Genomic DNA, 21,085 nt, shown 5'->3' with positions numbered 1-21,085 from the left:
AGGAAAAGGAACAAAAAACGAAAAGAAGCTTAGAGAGGTCAGAGTTCGAAAGGACCATTAACCAGGGTTGTGATTATGCTTTTCTCTTGGTAGCTCTAAGGGTGTGTGGAAGGTGGGGATTTTTTTTTTTTTTTTTTAATGCTGTCTTGGATTTTGGGCAAATATTAAAGCAGTGAGAGGTTTCTAGGGTAACTCAGGAAACATCTTCCTCAGATAGACTCTGTCAAGCTCTCATATAGAAATAGTAACTAGTCCATATCAGCAAATGAGTACCTTATAGATAAGTAAAGTGAAGGGCATTTACTGCCTTATTGAAAGAGGAGGAAATATTCAGGTCTGTTTTCAAATAATCAGGCTTCACATATAGAAGTTATCTTTTCGTTTTTGTTTGGTGATAACCACGCTGAAAACAAAAACAATGGAGTGCTAGCAGTTTGCATAATCTTTGTTTCACAGATACAAACAATCAGTTTCTTCCTTGTCTTTCTAGCCCCACTTTTGCAGTCAGAGAAGCACAAGAGGCAAGTATGAAGGAAGGAGAATAAATATTTCTTTAGTTCACAGTTTGTCTTGTGTGATGGAATGGGGCTTACTGACTTTAATAGCTAATAGGTCGCAACTATCTACAAGGTACCTAAATCCTGCTCAAATATGGATTAGAGACAAAATAACGTCCACAACTCCGCTGCATTTAGTAGCAATTGCTGTGTTAACGCTGATTCCAATACGCCTATGGTTACTTATTTTTAAACTTCCTTGGAAAGAAGTCATTAATCATTTCCTTCCAGATTGTTCTCCAGATTTGTATTGGTCGATGTAGCCAACCATAAAATCCTTTTCAACATAGTAAAACTCCAACGCTGACTTTTTAGTATAAACATTTGTGATCAATTTTTTTCTCAGATGCAGTAGGAACTTTTCACACTTCCTCAATCAACCAGTCTGTGTTCAAAGGCACCTCCTCTGAACACTATAACTCAGAGTTGTTATAGCGAATATCATTTATCATACTTTATGGGAATATTGAGTTGTTTAGGGATTTTTCTGCCATAATTGCCCCTGGACTGCTTTGTGAATATCTATGTCTGTTTTACGTTTTAATTTTTGTCATTTTTTTTTCCTACTGTTAGACCAGGCCTATCACTTTGCACTGCTCTCAGTATATCTGTATCCCCAATGCTATTGGAACATCAGTTAATTAAGTTCATTGGAATTAAGATATGTGTGAAAGAAAGTATGAAGGGCTCTCTTGATGAACACAGTACCCAACCCGTTAGGCCTGCACTTTGTAACATGTACTGTGGCTGCTAAGAGTCATTTTTACTTAATTTTTGATACTGGGTTGTCTTCTAGATAGGTGATGTTACTGTTCGGTTGAATTCTGAAAGGTATATGACCATACTTCTATTTCTTTTTGTTAAATTTCTTGGTTATAAGAGCTATAATGCTCATTGTAGAAAATTTAGAAAACACAAGGATATACAGCCAACCATAGTCAACGATTGTTAAATTCCCATTTATTTCTTTCAGTTATTATTATTTGTACATACTTTAAAAGTTGTGACATATTGTGTGTATAGTTTTGTATACTGATTTTTCCACTTATAGTTTTTCATTTGCTATGGTCTCCTGAACATTTTCTTAGATCACTAAGTTCTTTTTTTCTTTGAGTGATTTTGAAGTTATACATCCTGGTTTTATTCCACTGATAGTTTTACCTTTATGGGAAAACAAACAAACAAACATTTCCCTCTGATTAGCAGCATTAGGAATGAAACAATATCTTCTAGCTCTTTCCTCCTGTATGAAATGTGAAATTGCTGATATAATCTTGGATTTTAGACTCAGAGAATTATTAATGTTTTATTGTGTATATTAGATTACAATAATTATTTTTTGACATTTGCATAATATTTAAAACCATAGCTATAATAATATTTTTTCTTCCTGTTTAACTTGTTCATTGCTTACTTTTTGTATCATGGCTTTTTCATTCTTGAACTCTTTATCTCTTAGGTATTTAGACTTTGCTAGAACGGTAGCCACTGGCCGCATGTGGCTATTTAAATTTAAATTAACTAAAGTTAAATAAGACCAAAAAAATCAGTTATGCAATTGCACTAGCTACACTTCAGCTGCTCAGTAGCCACAGTGCCTGCTGTATTGGACAGTGCATAAAACCCTACTAGATGACAATTGAGAATATAATGCTGAGTGAATTTCTCAGGAAGGGTACTTTGACAGTCCCCCTACTGAGCCCCTCCAAGTTTGAGTATATGTCTATCTAGTTTCATATAAACTTAGCTGTGGGCATGAGGTTCTAGGGTCACACTCTTTCCCTTTCTTCCCCTTTCTCTCAACTTAACCTCTCAAAATTTTACCCTTATCTTCTGGTCTTCAGTTTTGTGGAGAAGAAGTCTGATGCCAGCCTGATATATTTCTTTTATAACCCATTCCTCCCACCGCCTGCCTGGATGTTTATAGGATATTTTTCTTTGCTCTCAAAAATGTCACTAGGTAATTTCAAGGTTTTGGACTTTTTAATAATTTTGCCTGGTATGTAGTGAACCCTTTTGATCTAAAGACTCAGTCTTTAACTTGAGAAAGTTTTTTCTATTGTCATTGCTTCTACTCCATCTCTTTTATTCTGTCATACTAGGATTTATATTATAAATATATTAGGGCCCTGATCTAGTCTCTGTGTTTCATCTCTTTTATTGTCTCATCCGTCAGTGACTTCATTACAGTTTTAAATTCAGCATTTATTTATTTAAAAAAATTTTCCATGTGTTCTTTCCTCATCACTCATTGTTTTAATTTTCATTACATCTGTAAATCTGGCTTATAGGCATAATGACTTTTTGAATGTTGAAAATATGATTAGAAATTTTCTAAACATTTCTGTTCTTTAATAATAAATCTACTTCAGAGGGAGACATTTTCTCTAGTTCTTCAAGATATAGTTTTCTTTTTGAACTTTGTTTTCTCATAGGTCCTGTATATTTTTTTTGTGATAAGTTTGCCTAGGTTCAAATCCTGACTGCCACTTTCTTACTAGTATTTAACTTTGGGTCTTAGCTATAAAATGGGGATAATAATAGTACCTATCTCATAGAATTTATATGAGGAATAAAGGACTAAATATTTGAAAAGAACTTAGAATAATATCTAGAATGCATTACACACCATTTGTTTGGTAAATAAAATTAAAAATTTATTTTTCTTTGAGGAAGTCCTATTGATTTCTCTTCTTGCAGTTGCCTCTCCACAGGAAAACTCCTAGGCATGGCCTTTTTTTTTTTCTTTATAAATTTATTTATTTTATTTATTTATTTTTGGCTGTACTTGGGCTCAGTAGTTGGGCTCTAGAGTGCAGGCTTCAGTAGTTGTGGTGCACGGGCTTAGTTGCTCCACGGCATGTGGGATCTTCCTGGACCAGGGATCGAACCCATGTCCCCTGTATTGGCAGGCGGATTCTTAACCACTGCACCACCGGGGAAGTCCCTAGGCATGGCCTTTTGCTTGGGTTGGTGGTTCATCCTTGCTACTCCAAATTAGGGGAGGTTTGTAGGGGTTCTTTCAGGATCTTCTTCATTTCCTTCCTTCCTTAGATCAGAGTCCAGTGATTATTTCTATGAGAAACTTTTTGGAGAAAGGAGAGAGGAAGTTAGCTTCCCTGCTAACTTAAGAAAGACATGTGTTCCTTACCTTGTTATAGAATGCTTTGTATGTGTGTCCGTTGGTGTAAAAATAGTATTTTTGTACTACTTGTCAGTTGAAAAAAAATGAAAGGTTTAATCTTCTCCTTCTCCCTTTCTGTTTTTATAAACAGAACTATTTTTTTAATTAGTAGAAATATTTTAGTTTCATTGTGGGTATAGCCTAGATGTTAACTGGGCTGCCCAGGCCTTTTGAACTCTAGGCAAGACCTACTCCCCATTGTGGAAGCCCAAACATCTCCTCAAGATCTGGGTAATTCTCAAGGGGCATGCATCCTCAAGGTTACTTTTGCTTCCAGGGTCCCCTCCTTCCATGTGTGCTTTCTGTAGGCCTAAACTAACGGTTCCCAAATGGGGTGATTTCGTCCCATGGGGGCATTTGGCGACACTTGGAGACATTTTTTTTGGTCACAGCTGGGGAGGGTGCTATTGGCACCTAATGGGTAGAGGCCAGGGATGCTGCTCAGCTTCCTACAATGCATAGGATAGCCTCCACAACAAAGAATTATCCAGGCCCAAATGTCATTAGTGCCAAGGTTGAGAAACCATGGCCTTGGCATATATCCTTGCCTTCAGTTTCCACAAAGACCTACCCACATGAAGTCCCTGTGAGTGTAGAAGACATCACTGGAGAGTCAGAGGGTGCAGGGAGAGGGAGGAAGGGTTTCCACTGCAGTAATGCAAACGATTTTAAATTGAATATTAGGCATTCCTATTCCTAAACCCCCTTTTCCCGCTCCAGTCATCAGACAGTGCCCTCTGGCCTTTCACCTGATGTAGTTCTCAGCCTTATGCTTTCTCACTGGCACTTTCTCCCTTTATCCTATCTGGAGCAAAACAAAAAAAAATTGTATTTTCCCTTGCTGCATGGAAAGGCAATTTAGCTATCTGTTTAGTGGTTTAGGTTCCCACCAACACCCACACATGGAGAAACAAATTACTTTGCCAAACCATGGCGATTCTCTTCCTAAGAGGAATTCTAGTGCCAGCTATTAAGATAATAACATTTTACCTCATTATATAAGTGTGATACTTAAACAATTTTTAATCATTTTAAATACAGGAAAAGTAAGATGTTTCAAGTTTTACCATCATCTGAGAACCTTAACATATTGACATAACTATCATAGATCTAATTTTTTCACGTTATAAACCATTACACTGTACAGAAATCCTACAATTTCTGCTACGTTTATTCATATTTATTTCCCCTGTGTTTCCAGGTTCATTGCTTGCTTTTCCAGTTTGTCAGTGCTGCGTTATAGGTTAGGCGATTATAACAGATGGCTTTTCAGGTTTGGAGTCTTTGAGTTCCACTGTTTAATTTTACTATCCAGCTCTTACACGGAACATAGAACAGATGTGGGCTTAGAAACAGAGTGGTCTTAGCATCCAGAGAGCAAGCTTTCCTGAAGGCTTATGGCTTTGATAAAATCACTTATGAATTACTTAAATTCTCATCTAGGGTCTCCTCCTAACATTGTTGATATCCTAATATTAGTATGTTATAGGGAAATAAAATTTTTATTCACATAATAGGAGCTTTACTAAAATGTATCCAGTGGCACATATTTATACATACTTAAGCCAATATAGTAGTTGAGTTGGAATTAATTAAGGTACTGTATATTATAAATCAAGTATGAGAAGTATCCTGGATACTTAGAAAGCTACAGAAAATCTCTCTTAACTGCATTGTAATAAACGTCCTTAAAATCACTCTCTCTTTAAAGTAAATTTTCCTTTTTGATAACTCTTTGTGTGAGCCTCTTCATCCATCGATTCCTCCCTCTCTTTCTTTCTTCCTTCCTTCCCAGTACTTTATTAAAGTATGATTTACGTACATAAAATGCACTAATGTTAAGTGTTACAACTGGATGACTTTCATGTATATATGACTGTGTGACTGTGTGACTACAACCCACATCAGGACATAAACATTTCCATCTCCCTAGAAAGTTTCCTTTCCAGTTCTGGAACTTCATAGATCAGTATGATCTCTTTTGTGTCTGTCCTCAGCATAATGTTTTTGAGAGTTATCCATGTTGTTCTGTGTATCAGATTTATCTTATCCTTTTGCTAAGTAGTATTCCATTGTGTGAATATTTCCACAGTTTGTTTATCCATTCTTCTTCTGATGAACATTGAGTTGTTCAGTTTTGAGTTATTATGAATATAGCTGCTATGAGCATTCTTGTATAACTTGTTTTGTAACATAAACACTCATTTCTCCTGGGTAAATATCTAGGAGTGGAATTTCTTGGTCGTAGGGTATGAATACATTTAATTTTATTGGAAACTCCAGTTTCCCAAAGTGATTGTACCTATTTTACAATCCCACCAACAGTGTATGAGAACTCCAAGTGCTCCATTTCCTCGCCAACACTTGATGTTGTGGTCTTTTTATTTTTAGATATTCTGGTAGATGTTATGGTCCATGTATTTTTTTAATTACAAAAATAACTTATGGATACATTTTTATTGTAGAATATTTGCACAACATACAAGTATATAGACCACTTGACCTAGTCACAGAAATCAGACAAGGAAAAGAAATAAAAGGTATCCAAGTTGGAAGGGAGGAGGTAAAATTGTCATTATATGCAGATGACATGATACTCTATAGAGAAGACCCTAAAGACTCCACACAAAAACTATTAGAACTAATAAATGAATTCAGCAAGGTAGCAGGTTACAAGATTAATATACAGAAATCTGTTGAATTTTTTTTACACTAACAATGAAATATAAGAAAGAGAAAGGGAAAAAACAATCCCATTTCGAAAAAATACCTAGGAATAAACCTAACCAAGGAGGTGAAAGACCTATATGCAGAGAACTATAAAACAATGGTAAAAGAAATTGAAAATGATTCAAAGAAATGGAAAGATAGTCCATGCTCTTTGATTGGAAGAATTAATATTGTTAAAATGGCCATACTACCCAAAGCAGCATACAGATTTAATGTGATCCCTGTCAAACTACCCATGACATTTTTCACACAACTAGAACAAATAATCTTAAATCTTTTATGGAACCACAAAAGACCCAGAATTTCCAAAGCAATCCTGAGGAAAAAGAACAAAGCTGGAGGCATAACCCTCCCAGGCTTCAGGCAATATTCAAAGATACAGTAATCAAAACAGCATGGTAGGGCTTCCCTGGTGGCGTAGTGGTTAAGAATCTGCCTGCCTTCCCTCGGCCTTACTCCAGGGGCTTTTGCTGTAAAGTGCCTGGCATTACCGGAGGGTACATGAACGAGCACGCATCCCTCCCCAGGGAGACTGCTGTCCTGTGGGGCCCACTCGTGGAGCTGACAGCACAGGTCGGGTGGGGTTGGACACTTTCCTTTCTGTACCTGCTGACTGGCGACGCTTAAACAGGGTAGAGGCATCAGCAACCAGTAAGTGAGAGATGCCACACATGCCCGGAAGAGCCAGAATAAAATGCTAAAGTCTGGTGTAATTGGAACACGGAGCTCGCGTCAAAAGAAACACAAACCGAACAGTTTTGTTACGGAATAATTTCTAACTGATAAGTACCAGAACACGTCAGAGGTTTCTTGTTGTTTGGAAGGAATGCTAACTCGGGGTTTTATTTTGCCTCAGAAAAAAAAAAAAAGAACCTACCTGCCAATGCAGGGGACACGGGTTCAAGCCCTGGTCCCGGAAGATCCCATGCTGTGGAGCAACTAAGCCTGTGTGCCACAACTACTGAGCCTGCGCTCTAGAGCCCATGAACCACAACTACTCAGCCTGCGTGCCACAACTACTGAAGCCTGTGCATCTAGAGCCTGTGCTCTGCAATAAGAGAAGCCACTGCAATGAGAAGCCCATGCACCACAACAAAGAGTAGCCCCCGCTCACCTCAACTAGAGAAAGCCTGCCTGCAGCAGCAAAGACCCAACACAGCCAAAAATAAATAAATTAAATAAATAAATTTATTTTAAAAAACCCCAGCATGGTATTGGCACAAAAACAGACATATAGATCAATGGAACAGAATAGAGAGCCGAGAAATAAACACATACTTCAGGTCAATTAATCTTTGACAAAGGAAGCAAGCATGTACAATGGAGAAAAGACAGCCTCTTCAGCAAGTGGTGCTGGGAGAGCTGGACAGCCTCATGTAAATCAGTAACGTACATTAGAACACTCCCTCACATCATACACAAAAATAAACTCAAAGTGGCTCAAAGACTTAAATATAAGACATGACATCATAGGATGCCTAGAAGAGAATACAGGCAAAACATTCTCTGACATAAATCGTAGCAGTCTTTTCTTAGATCAGTCTCCCAAGGCAATAGAAATAAAAGCAAAAGTAAACAAATGGGTCCTAATCAAACTTATAAGCGTTTGCACAGCAAAGGAAACCATAAACAAAACAAAACAAAAAGCCTAACAGAATGGGAAAAAATATTTGCAAACTGTGGGACCAACAAGAGCTTAATTTCCAAAATATACAAACAGCTTATACAACTCAATATGAAAAAAACAACTCAATCGAAAAATGGGCAGAACTAAATAGACATTTCTACAAAGAAGGCAACCAGATGGGCAACAGGCACATGAAAAGATACTCAACATCGCTAATTATTAGAGAAATGCAAATCAAAACTACAACGAGGTATCACCTCACACCAGTCAGAATGGCCATCATCAAAAAGTGTACAAATAATAAACACTGGAGAGGGTGTGGAGAAAAGGGAATCCTCGTACACTGTTGGTGGGAATGTAAATTGGTGCAGCCACTATGGAAAACAATATGGAGGTTTCTTAAAAAACTAAAAATAGAACTACCATATGATCCAGCAATCGCACTCTTGGGCATATATCTGGAAAAGACGAAAACTCTAACTTGAAAAGATATATGCACCCCAGTGTTGATAGCAACACTATTTACAATAGCCAAGAGATGGAAGCAACCTAAGTGTCCATCAACAGATGAATGGGTAAAGAAGATGTGATACACACACACACACACACACACACACACACACAATGGAATACTATCCATAAAAGGAATGAAATTTGCAGCAATATGGATGGGCCTAGAGATTATTGTACTAAGTGAAGTAAGTCAGAGAAAGACAAATATTATATATCACTTATATGTGGAATCTAAAAAAAATAATACAAATGGACTTATTTACAAAACAGAAACAGACTCACAGACATAGGAAACAAACTTATGGTTACCAAAGGAGAAGGTGGGGTGGTGTAAATTAGGAGTATGGTGTTAAAAGATATGCACCACTATATATAAAATAGATAAACAAGGATTTACTCTATAGCACAGGGAGCTATATTCAATATCTTGTAATAATCTATAATGCAAAAGAATCTGAAGAGTGTATATATATATATATATATCTCTGAATCACTTTGCTGTATACCTGAAGCTAACACAATATTGTAAATCAACTAAAGTTCAATGAAAAATAAAATAAGTATGTAGACTACTTGGTTTTTTATCATAGCACCATTGGATACCTTTCCATATGAATCTATGTATATATTCATATATATATATATTCATTTTTAAGCTGTTGTGCAGTATTTCAGAATTTTTTAACTATTCACCTATTGAAGGATGTTTAGATTGTTTCCAGATTCTTTTGTATTTCCACAGTGCTGTAGAGAACATATCTGCATCTTTGTGTACATGTGCAAATATTTCTGTAGGATAGATTCTTAGACTCTCAAATGGAAGATTGCAGAAGTGTTAATCCTAGATTTGTAGACTGGCCAGTAGTTAAAACTTAATCCTAAGTACTATCTGTGTTTCCGTTCCTGGTTTTTGTTTTCTCTGTGCTGTGAGTATATAGGTATTGTCATTTTTTTCCCCTTCAGGAGGTAAGAGAATGAAAAATATAAACACACATTTCTTGGGTCATGGGGCAGAAACAATCAGCAGGTTGAAGCAAACCACAGCCAGAACATGCTGACAGTTTCTCTATTGTATGCTGACAACTTCCTGCAAGCCAAAACAAAGCTGGTGGGTATGATTTTAACCTTGCCAACAAGTTTTACCCCTTAGCAAAAAGCAAGAAATATATGCCTTAAGGATTAAAACTGATTGCCAGATCGAAAATTTAATGCAAGGTTTAAAACAAGTTCTAAGCAAACTGAAAGTCATTTTCCCCCACTATGATACTTTTATTTAATTTGTGTGAAAATGGGCAAGACAAGGTTTCTATGAAGTCTTCCATCGTTAGAATAGAAAAATGAACACTAAAGTTTCAGAGGTTTGATTTTAGGGAGATATTTAAGTCACTGCAGAAATACTAATGGTCGGATACCTTCAGCATATTTGTAACAAGGAATCAGAAATTATTATTTTTTGTTTGTTTCTACCAGAAGCTGTCAATGAGACTTTGTAGAAGTTGGATCAGCAACCAGGCCGTTTTTTTCTGTAAAATAGCAATATGTTACATAAAGGGATAGGTGTGACATTTAATTAAACACCCAGACAAATAGAATACTCAGGTATCTAGAATGAAATGTGGCCTTATGTTACTTCCAAGGTAGAGATTGTTTTAGTTTGGCGGGCATGATTTGCTAGGCATGGCAAAGTGGGTGGACATAGTCTGTGACTGGAAAGGACATCTTACTGTTGGCGGCTCACTCAAGGAAGTCCCGAGGATGATGCAGATCTTTACTCTCTGCCTACCGCAGCAATCCAAGCAAAGGACTCCTGGGACGGGTCCCTGAGAGGAGTCCCTCCTCCCTTTGATATCCCCTTCTCTTCTCCACAATCCCAACAAACATTTTCTACACCCCTCCTTTCTCCATACAGGCTCCCATCTCCATGGCTTTAACTCCTTCAAAGTGTTCAGAGTGAAGCATCTATAAGATAAACATTTTGATTAGAAAAAAACACTAGGTATCACTGAAAATTTAAGAGATGAGGCTGAAGTAGTATCCTGCTCCTACAATTTTTTTAAAAACAGTGAATAGATTGTTTTCTAATGTTTACTTAGGTATTTTCTTTTAGACCCCCTTTTTTTAATGGGAAAAAGAACCATGTTCCTTAGGTTGATTTCCAGGCCAGCCCATTTTTAAAAACTATTTTGTGTCCCTCTTTGTCAGTGGGAACACTCCCTTTATCCCCTGTTCCCTAACTCCAAGCTCTGATGTTGGTGTTCTGACTGGAGAGTGACTCCAATGGGCAGGACTGGGAAAGGTATGAGGAGCTGGGTGGGAGCTAGGTTGGGGTTCCCAGGATTAGGGAGGAGACTTATTTAATGAGCCAGAATGAGAGCAGGAATGGGCCTCACCTAGCGGGGAGGTGAGAGCCAGTGCAGGGACCCAGAGCAAAAGGAGAACAGAATTTCCTCCCATCTCCCTCTCTTCCTCTCCTGTCTCCTTACTTCCGACCCCATCTCCCATTGAGAGTGTGGCTGCCAACAGGCTTGGACGTGCTATGATAAGAGGAGGGGGCTATGAGATGGGGTGAGGAGTGATGATGGAAGTCAGCAGAAGGTTGTTGAAGTATAATGACTATCAAAGCAGCAGCAGTGAGAGAATGGATATTTCTGTGATTGTGCTCAGCCAGGACAACCATTCACATTTAACAAGTATTTGCAAGTACTTGGGGACTTTTTAAAAAAATCTAAATAGAGGGTCTGAAATACTGCCCAGCCTTAAACTTAACAGAATTAATTTGGTGAGTCATTTTGCCTATGCCAACACTTTTTGCATGTAGACAAAAATCTCAAATATTTTCTTGGGTATAATGCCAGTATGGGCAGAAATTCATGGCACCCTTCTTTTCAGAAATGTGAGTTCTGCTTTAGTAGTTCAAATACTTTTGCAAAATATCCCCTCTAGGAACACTTTGATTGGTTTTTGGTTGGTGGAACTGTTTTCAGCAGCATTTGGCCATTTATCCTGCCTTCAAATAGAAGATTGATTGAAGCAAACTTTTGAGTTTTAGAAACAATATATCAACAAAAAAAATTTGTAACTGTTAAAGAACACCAACTTAAATATTTTGTTCTTTCTGTGTATAAGGAGCATTACTTAGAAAACAGATGGAGGCAACCTTTATTTTTCACTAGTTTGAAAAATGTGACACACAGGATGTCATTCTTCTCCAAATAGAAGAGTAGCCTCATAAATGGACAAGGTCAGAGGTTTGGGAGAATGTAAGACTTTGACCAGTCTACAGAACCTAGAGATCTTGGGTGCATCCTGTCAAGTCAGAATCTTTTCATCTGGCCTTAGGCCGTGCAGTGGTTTCTCCCAGGGATGTGATGATTATATCATGTCTACAGAGTTCCACATACCCTCTGTCCCCTTGTCCTTCTTTGTTTTCTTTTTCTATCTTCTTTTCCTACTCTGGTTTGCTGGAATAGATATCCATAAGTTGCCTGGAAGCTGAGGGAATGTACGTTTTAGGGAAGCTGTGAATTATAATAGGAAGATGCATCTTTGCCAGAGCTGTTTACCGTTTAAACATGAGACTTAAAATCATTGTATATTACTTTTAGTACAAAATACTGTATGTTGCTACAAGCTTGCCTTCCAGAATAATCTTTCATCACTGTCCTCTCACCCCTAACCTTTATGTTCTGCCCTCCAAGTTAGAATTCTTTCAGTCTCTCCAACTGAACTAAGATCTGTCACCTCAGGACCTTTGCACATAATGTTCCCACGCTTATGCCATTCTTTTCCTCATTCTACCACCTCCTCCCCATCCCCAGCAGACATACTTGACCTGCTAATCTGTGGGCTTCAGATGAAAGGTCAGGTCTCTGAGAGATCTCCCCTGACTTACTTCCCTCTAGACTAGTCGCATCCACTCTAGGCCTGTGCCCCCCTCACTTTTCTTATTATAACTCATATCACAATTTATTCTGATTGTCTATTTAAGTCTTTATTCTTTGGTAGACTGTAAACTTTTAGTTTAGATCTATCTTGTTCACTTTTTCAGTATTTAGCATGTAATAAGTGCTCAGTAAATATTTGTTAAAGAATAAAGGCATTCAGAAAAAATGTGGCATTGTTTATGGTATGTTTCTGATTTTGTCTTTTCTCTTTGGTGTGAGGACATTTACACCAGTGTGGTATTGCTCACTCACCAGTCAAAGGTAACTAGGTGTAGACCCTGTAACATCAAGTGTTATGTGTAGTGAGTGCTGTGATGTCAGAGGCACCTCAGGAGTGTTCTTACTCAGTTAGTGGTGTTTTTCACTCTGGATTTTGCAGTTGCAGGAGCCTAAGGCATCCTGATGTGATAGGACATGATGTTTATATTAAAGGAGTCCTTGTTTGTACAAGGCTGATTGCTTAATGGAAAACCCACCCAGAGAGAGTGGTAAACTTGGTTAAATACAGGAGGTGAAAATCTCTTCCTTGTTCTGTGGTGAGTAATGTGTTTCTGAGCAGGGTTGCTCAGGCACCTTGAGGTCATAATCACTGTGAGTAGCATCATCTTGCAAATTGAAAGGCAACTGTATTATATGTTGGTCTGTAATTTCCTTAATATCTGTATCAAGTTTTGATATCAGGGTTATGCTGGCTTCATAAAATGAGTTGGAAAGTGTATAAAATACTAGATGTATAATCCCTCCTATAGCTCTTGCTTTTGACTTATTTATGTTTTTATGATTATAAATTTGTTCATCTAGTGAGTTGTGGGAGTATTTTTAGATCAGCTTTTTCAAAAAAAATGATGAGACAGATGGAAGAGATTGTCTTCGTGTCATTTTATTCCCCTGAGTAGATGACACTTGCAGGTGAAGGAACAAGTACTTAAATTAACAAGTGGCCCTCTAAAGTGTTTTGAAATGAAGCCTTCAAAAAAGTAATTTAAAGTGAAACTTAAAAAGTAAAGTCATAATAAAATATCAAATTATCAAATATCCCCCCAATGAGTTGGGGGATAATTATATCCTGTTGATTCCGTTTTAGCAGTTTTAGTATATACAAATACAATTACATGGGATATTTTACTTATAAGCATTTAGTAAGGAGAGTAGAAGTTCAAAATAATATGTATATATATCTACATTTATCATCTATAGGCATGAAGTATTCATTTTAACCATCCATCTCTCACAGGATCTCTATTCCCCACTTTCTCTCTGCTTGGGTGGCCTCCTTTCCTATTCCCAGCTATGAACCAGCACAGCCCACTACCACTGAGTGAAATGAAGAGGAGGAAGAAAAATTAAAATCTGTCTATCCAAGCTAAGAGTAGTATTACATTATGCTTGCATAGTGATTTTAATTTTACTTATTTTTTCATATTCTAAAACACATATTTTAGAACATTTAGAAAATATAAAAAAGTATGAAGAAGATGATAAAAATGGCTTGTAATTCCACTACCTAGAGATGACCATTATTAATATTTTGGTGTTTATCACAGTGCCTGACTGACCTATAGGAGGGACTCAGTAAAGATTGGGTTAATGAATGAATTTAACCCAGTCCCTCCCCCGTTCTTCTGGTAAAATGTGAAGATTATATCATATACCACTTTAAAAAATTAATAGACTAGTTTTTAGAATAGCTTTAGATTTACAGAAAGATTGAGTGGGTAGTACAGAGTTCTCCTATTCCCCTTACCCCCAGTTTCCTCCATTATTAACATTTCACATTACTATGATACATTTATTACAATTAATGAACCAATATTGATATGTTATTGACTAAGTCTGTAGTTTATTCCATTTTCCTTAGATTTTACCTAACGTCCTTTCTGTTTTCCAGGATCCTATCCAGGATACCTCATTTAATTTATTTCTTTAGACTCCTCTTCTCTGCAGCCGTTTCTCAAACTTTCCTTGTTTTTGATGACCTTGAGAGTTTTGAGGAGTACTGGTCAAGTATACTGTAGAACGCCCTATATCAGAATTTGTCTGATGTTTTTCTCGTGATTAGACTAGGGCTACAGGTTTTTGGAAAGGAGATCACAGAAGTAAAGAGCCATTCTCATCAAATGTCGAGGGTACATACTATCAACATGATTTATGACTGTTGATGTTGACTTTGATCACCTGGCTGTTATAGTTATTGTCAGGTTTCTCCACTGTCAAGTTACTCTTTATTTCCCCTTTCAATACTGTAATCTTCGGAAGGAAGTCTCCATGTGCAATCTACACTTAAGTGTTGGGAGTTATGCTCCTTCTTCTTTAAGGTGGAGTATCTATATAACTTATTTGGAATTCTTCTGCACTGGAGATTTGTGTGTTCTCCTCCCATGTATTAAGTTACTTATTTATATCATTGTGGACTCATGAATACTTATACTTTGAGTTATAATCCAATGTTACCTAACTTTGTTGCTCAAATTGTTCTAGCTTTGGCCATTGGGCGCTCTTTTACTTGGCTCCTGGGCTCCTTTTGACATGCCCCATGAATTTTGTGTGTGTGTGTGTGTGTGTGTGTGTGTGTGTCTGTGTGTGTTTTGGGCACTTCCTTACTTTCTGGCACTACAAGATGCTCCAGGGTCATCTTATATGTGTCCTGCCCCAGTCCTAAAATCAGCCATCTCTCAAAACAGCGTTGGTTCCTTTTACTGAAGATTGGTATTAGAAATCAATATCTGGGTAGTAGGTGTGCTCATTGTCACTGGAATGTTGTTTCTTTTAGGCCTTCTCAGCTGACAAAGCAAAGAAATATATGTGTGCAAGGTAACCCCACATGTAAATATATCTATAAGCAATTTCTATACATAACAATCTGTATCTATACAAAGTTAAACATGAGTTCTTATTGATGTCTTCAATTCTTAATTCATTTTAGACTCCTTACTATTCTTTTTTTAAATTGAGCTCACATTGTTTTATAACATTATATAAGTTTCATTTGTACAACATTATATTTCTACTTCTTTATACATTACAGTGTGCTCACCACCAAAAATTTAGTTTCTATCTGTCATGTACAGTTGACCCCCTTTTACCCATTTCACTGCCCACCCCCTCCGATAACCAATACTCTGTTCTCTGTATCTACATGTTTGTTCTTTTTGGTCTGTTTTGTTCTGGATTTTTTTTGTTGTTTGTTTTTTATATTTCACATATGAGTGAAATCATACAGTATTTGTTTCTCCCTCTGACTTATTTCGCTTAGCATAATACCCTCAAGGTCCATCCATGTTGTCACAAATGGCAAGATTTCATCATTTTATAGCTGAATGGTAATATATTGTATTTATAAATACCACATCTTCCTTATCCATTCATGTACTGATGGCTGTTTCCATATCTTAGCTATTGTAAAAAATGCTGTGCTGAATATAGAGGTACGTATATCTTTTTGAATTAGTGTGTTTGTATTCTTTGGATAAATACCCAGAAGTGGAACAGCTGGATCATATATTAGTTTAATTTGTAATTTTTTGAGGAATCTCCATACTGTTTTCCATAGTGGCTGCACCAATTTACACTCCTACCAACAGTGCATGAGGGTTCCTTTTTCTCCACATCTCCTCCAGCACTTATTACTTCTTACCTTTTTGATAATAGTTATTCTAAGGGGTGTGAGGTGATATCTCATTGTGGTGTTGATTTGCATTTCCCTAATAATCATGTTGAACATCTTTTCTTGTGTCCGTTGGCCATCTGTATGTCTTCTTTGGAAAAATGTCTCTTCAGCTCTTCTCCTTAATATTCTTGCTGCTTGCTCCTATCTTTTCCACTCCAACACTAAGAAACTTGGCTCCCACCATTCATCATCCATTTATTGTTTGATTAGAGTATACATGTATAGCAGTATAAGAATTGATAACCCCTACACCCATTGGAGACAACTTTATTGACTAGGGTCCAGTATTCACGTGCAGTTCCTTTTGCCTTTGGTCTTATAGACTACCCATTTCCAGTGTTGCTTAGGTCAGTACCTTTCCCCCATTTCTTCAGTGAGTTTAATTCATATATTTGTAATCAGTTAGATTATGTTGTTACAGTCTGCATTTTTTCCTGAGATTCCCCAACCTGCTCAATGAGTTTTTGAAATTTGTAGACATTAAGGCTCATTCTTTGTGTTGTAAAGTCCTATAGGTTTTGATAATTACATAAAGCCATGTGTCAACCATTCTTAAAGTATCATACAGTATAGTTTCACTGCCCTAAAAGCCTCCTGTGCTTTACCTATTCATCCCTCCCTGACTCCTCTTGAACCCCTGATCTTTTTATAGTGTTGCCTTTTCCAGAATGCTATGTAGCTGGAATCATACAGTATGTAGCCTCTTCAGATTGGCTTCTTTCACATAGTGATATGCATTTAAACTTCCCCCATGTTTTTTCATGGCTTGAGAGCTCATTTCTTGTTAGCACTGACTAGTATTCCACTGTTTGTATGTACCCCAATTTATTTATCCACTCACCTACTGAAGGACACTTTGGTTGCTTCCAAAATTTTAGCAAGTATAAATAAAGCTGCTATAAACATTTCTGTGCAGATTTTGGTGTGGACAAAAGTTTTCAACTCAATTGGGTGAATACTCAGGAGTGTGATTGCTGGATCTTTTGATAAGACTATGTTTAGCTTTGGAAGAAACCAGACCATCTTCCAAAGTGGCTATACCATTTTACATTCCCATCAGCAATTAATGAGAGTTCTGGTTGCTCTACATCCTTGCCAGCTATTGGTATTGTCAATTTTAAAAAATTTATCCATTCTAATAGTTACATAGTGATATCGCATTGTTGTTTTAATTTGCAATTCCCTAATGACATATGATGCTGAGTGTCTTTTCATATGCTTATTTGTCATCTGTGTATCTTCTTTGGTGAGAAGGTACACAGATGACAAATGCGCATCTTATATCCATTTATAAAATTGGGTTGTTTGTTTTCTTATTGTTGAGTTTTAAGAGTTCTTTGAATATTTTGGATATAAGTCCTTTATTAGATATGTGTTTTGTAAAGATTTTCTACCAGTCTGTGGCTTGTCTTTTCATTGTCTTAACACTGTCTTTTGTGGAACAGAAGTTTTCCATTTTAATGAAGCCTAAATTATTTCTTTCATTCATCATGCTTTCGGTCTTGTAACTAAAAACTCATTGCCAAACCCAAGGTCACCTACATTTTCTCCTGTGTTATCTTCTAAGATTTTATAGTTTTGCATTTTACATTTAGGTCTATGATCCACTCTGAGTTAATTTTTGTGAAAAGTTAGAGCTGTGCCTTTTTTTTTTTCATTTGGATGTTTAGTTGTCACAGCACAATTTGTTAAAAAGACTATCCTCTCTCCACTGAATTGCCTTTACATCTTTGTCAAAGATCAGTTGACTGTGTTTGTGTGAGGCTATTTCTGTGTTTTCTGTTCTGTTCCATTGATCTGTGTCTGTTCTTCCAACAGTACTACTCTATCTTGATCACTGTAGCATAGTAGTAAGTCTTTAAGTTGAGTAATGTCAGTCCTTCAGCATTCCTCCTTCTTTCTCCTCCTGTCATCCTCCCTCTACTCTTCCTCCTCCTCCTCGCCCCTTCCTCTTCCTTTTCTTCTTCTTCTTCCTCTTCTCCTTCTCCTTTTCGTTCAGTATTGTGTTAATAATATGCTGTGAGAATTTTTGAATTCCTTAAATTTTCTTCATGAATATTATTTTTAATTGGTTATATCATATTTCATTATATGATCTATGATATAACCAATAACCAGGGTTTAGTGGAAAAAATTCAGAACATTTGATATCTCATTTTTGTAAATGAAAATAAAAAGGTTTTGTTAGCACAGAATAAAAACTGAAACAGTTAGGAGTTCCCTGGTGGTCCCGTGATTAGGACTCCATGCTTCCACTGCAGGGGGCATGGGTGCGATCCCTGGTCAGGGAATTAAGATCCCGCATGCTGCCTGGCGTGGCCAAAAAAACAAAAAACAAAAACGTGAAAGAGGATGGGATTGCAAATTTTGTTGCTTATATCAATTTCTTTATTTTCCGATGTTTCTACGGTGAGTAACAATGCCTTTTTTGTTAGAGGGAAAGGTAAATATGTTTGTGTTTGTTTTCTAAAGTGTGAGAAATATCTTTTCTTCCTTTTCCCCTCTCAATCTGATATTGGTAATTTCGGTTTTCTCTTTTTTCCTTTTATGAATCTTGATAAAACCTTTAGGGACTTATCAAATTTATTGGTCTTTTAAAAGAACCAACCAATGTTTTTTCGGCTCTCTATTTAATTGATTTCCATTCTTATCTTTATTAATTTCTTTTTCATGCTTGGAGTTTAGTTTGTTCTTCTTTTTCTAGTTTCTTAAGATGAAAACTTAGATCATTGATTTTAATCCTTTCTTCTTTTCTACCATAAGCATTTAAAGCTGTATGTTTCCCTTAAGTGTGGATTTAACTGCGTCCTACAAATTTGGATGTGTTGTATTTTATAATCATTCAGTTTATTCAAAGAAGAGTATTTCCTCTTTGATTTACGTTACTTTGAATTGAGGCTTTTTAGATATCTCATTGTTATTTATTTCTAACTTATTTTATGGTCAGAGAACATACTCTACGATTTTAGACTTTTGGTGGTTTTTTGTTGTTGTTGTTTGTTTTTTTGCGGTACGTGGGCCTCTCACTGTTGTGGCTTCTCCTGTTGCGGAGCACAGGCTCCGGACACGCAGGTTCAGCGGCCATGGCTCACGGGCCTAGCCGCTCCGCGGCATGTGGGATCTTCCTGGACCGGGCCATGAACCCGTGTCCCCTGCATTGACAGGTGGACTCTCATCCACTGCACCACCAGGGAAGCCCGACTTTTGGTGTTTATAAGACTTATTTTATGGACTAGAATAAGGTATATCTTGGTGAACATTTCATATGCACTTTAAAAAAAGTGTATTCTGTAGTTGTTAGATGTAGCATTCTATGAATGTCAATTAGATCAAAGTTGTTGATAGTGTTGTTCAGGTCCTCTATCTCTTTGCTGATTATTTGTCTAGTTGTTCTATTAGTTTCTGAAACAGGGTAGTAAAATCCCCAACTATGATTGTAGATATGTCTTTTTCTTACTTTAGTTGCATTGGAATTTGCTTCAGGTATTTTGCAGCTATTTTATTATGTGCATACACTTTATAATTGTTCTATCTTCCTGATGACTTGGCCCTTTTATCATTATGAAATATCCCTCTTTATCTCTTGTAATACTCCATGTACTGAAGTCTACTTTGTCTTACATTAGTATACCCATTCCATCTTCCTTATGTTTACTCTTTGCATACTGTATAATTTCCATTCTTTTTTTTCAGCCTATCTGTGTCTTTATATTTAAAGTGTGTCTCTTATAGATTACTTTGAACAATTATATGCCAATAAAATGGACAACCTAGAAGAAGTGGACAAATTCCTAGTAATGTACAATCTCTCAAGACTGAATCAGGAAGAAATACAAAACATGAATTGAATCAGTATTTTAAAAACTCCCAAGAAACAAAATTCCAGGACTAGATGGCTTTACAGGTGAATTCTGCCAAACATTTAGAGAAGGGTTAACACCTATCCTTCCCAACTATTCCAAAAAAATTGCAGAGGAAGGAATGCTTCTGAACACATTCTGTGAAACCAGCATCACCCTGATACCAAAACCAGACAAAGATATAACAAAAAAAGAAAATTACAGGCCAATATCACTGATGAACATAGATGCAAAAATCCTCAACAAAATATTAGCAAACCAAATCAACAGTGCATTAAAAGGATCATACACCATGATCAAGTGGGATTAATCCCAGGGATGCAAGGATGGTTCAATATCCACAAATCAATCACTGTGATACACCACATTAACAAATTGAAGAATAAAAATCATATGATCATCATATGTTGCAGAAAAAGATTTTGACAAAATTCAACATCCATTTATTATAAAAACTCTCAGTAAAATGGGTATAGAGGGAATATACCTCAACATAATAAAGGCCACGTGTGACAAGCCTACAGCTAACATCATACTGAATGACGAAAAGCTGAAAGTATTTCTTCTAAGGTCAGGAACAAGATAAGTATGCCCTTGAGGGTATTATGCTAAGTGAAGTAAGTCAGACAGAGAAAGACAAATACTGTATGATTTCACTTATATGTGGAATCTTAAAAATAAAACAAATATGAACAAATATAACTAAATGGAAACAGAGTCATAGATACAGAGAACAAACAGGTGGTAGCCAGAGGGGAGGGTAGTGGGGAGGTGGGAGGAGAGAAATAGATGAGGGAGATTAAGAGGTACAAACTTCCAGTTACAAAATAAATGAGTCACAGGTATGAAATGTACAGTTTGGAGAATATAGCCAATAATTATGTAATATCTTTGTATGCTGACAGATAACTAGACTTATCATGGTGATCATTTTGAGATGTATAGCAATTTTGAATCATTATGTTGTGTGCCAGGAACTAACATAGTGTTGTAAGTCAATTAT

The 21,085-nt window shown here is 36.7% G+C and overlaps 1 protein-coding gene and 1 non-coding gene across 2 annotated transcripts in view; both read left to right on the top strand.

Annotated features, from left to right (window-relative positions):
* The window catches only part of SKAP1 (src kinase associated phosphoprotein 1), a 283,028-nt gene that overhangs the window by 3,026 nt on the left and 258,917 nt on the right, over positions 1 to 21,085 (top strand). The gene's annotated exons all lie outside the window — the stretch shown is intronic.
* On the top strand, positions 6,913 to 7,040 carry LOC117197764 (small nucleolar RNA SNORA49). The gene has a single exon (XR_004478624.1). It is a non-coding gene; the product is annotated as a small nucleolar RNA SNORA49 (small nucleolar RNA).

The sequence above is a fragment of the Orcinus orca genome, chromosome 19 (genome assembly GCF_937001465.1).
Source record: "Orcinus orca chromosome 19, mOrcOrc1.1, whole genome shotgun sequence".
NCBI classification, from domain to species: domain Eukaryota; kingdom Metazoa; phylum Chordata; class Mammalia; order Artiodactyla; family Delphinidae; genus Orcinus; species Orcinus orca.
This window is presented reverse-complemented; position numbering and strand designations above follow the sequence as displayed.